Genomic DNA, 1,398 nt, shown 5'->3' with positions numbered 1-1,398 from the left:
TTGTCCCCAGGTGAGCTTTTTGAGTGCAGACCTCAAGCAGCTGTAAAGCTAAAATCTGTTTTCAGCAGTCCTTATAAATTGGGATGTGAAAAAAAATTGATTAAATAACCCTACTTTTATCTTTTATAGTCTTTTTTTAATGTATACTTTGTGGGGGAGCAATATAGAGAGGTTTTTGTTTTGTTTCTTTAGAAACAGGGTCTCCCTCTGTCACCCAGGCTCCAGTACAGTGGCACGATTATAGCTCACTGCAGCCTCCAACTCCTGGGCTCAAGCAATCTTCCTGCCTCAGCCTCCCAAAGTGCTGGGATTACAGGCGTCAGCCACTGAGCCCAGCTGAGAATTATTGACTATATTATTTTTCTAAAAATATTTTTGACTGTTCCTTTGCATGTACTTTCATTCTTTTTTTAAAACACTTGACAAATAATAATTACATATATTTATGGGGTACAATGTAATGTTTTGATATACATTTACAATGTAGAATGATCAAATCAAGCTAATTAATATATCCATGAGCTCACGTAGTTATTTTTTTGTGGTGAGAACACATAAAATGTAGTCTTTTAGCAATTCTGGAATATACATTATTAACTGTAGTCACCATGCTGTGCAGTAGATCTCTAAAAGTTATTTCTCTTGTCTCATGGAAACTTTGTACCCTTTGAACAACATCTCCCCATTCCTTTTCCCTTCCTCCCCCAGGCTCTGATAACCATCATTCTACTGTTCCTATGAGTTCCACTTTTTTATACTCCGCCTGTAAGTGAGATCATGCAGTATTCGTCTTTCTGTGCCTGGCTTATTTCATTTAGCATAATGTCCTCCAGATTCATCCATGTTGTCACAAATAACCCCCCAAAATTTTTTATGGCTAAATAGTATTCCATTTTGATAACACATTTTCTTTATCCATTCATCCATTGATCGACACTTAGTTTGTTTCCATATCTTGGCTCTTGTGAATAATGCTACAATAAACATGGAGTGTGGATATCTCTTCAACATACTGATTTCATTTCCTTTGGATAAATGCCCAGTTGTGGGATTGCTGGATCATATGGTAGTTCTATTTTTAATTTTCTGGGGAACCTGCATACTGTTCTCTGTAATGGCTGTACTAATTTACATTCCCACCAAGAATGTACAAGGGTTCCCTTTTCTCCATGTCTTCACCAATGCTTGTTATCTTTCATCTTTTGATAATAGCCTTTTTAACAGATGTGAGGTGGTATCTCATTGTGGTTTCAATTTGCGTTTCATGATGATTAGTGATGTTGAGCAATTTCTCATATATCTCTTGGCCATTTGTATGTCTTTTGAAAAATGTCTATTCTTGTCCTTTGTTCATATTTTAATCAGGTTATTTCTTTTCTTGCTATTAAGTTGTTTGAG

Source organism: Propithecus coquereli, unplaced genomic scaffold (assembly GCF_000956105.1).
Source record: "Propithecus coquereli isolate 6110/MARCELLA unplaced genomic scaffold, Pcoq_1.0 Scaffold423, whole genome shotgun sequence".
In the NCBI taxonomy this organism is placed as follows: Eukaryota; Metazoa; Chordata; class Mammalia; order Primates; family Indriidae; genus Propithecus; species Propithecus coquereli.
The sequence above is the reverse complement of the archived record's forward strand: the minus strand, read 5'-3'. Positions refer to the sequence as shown.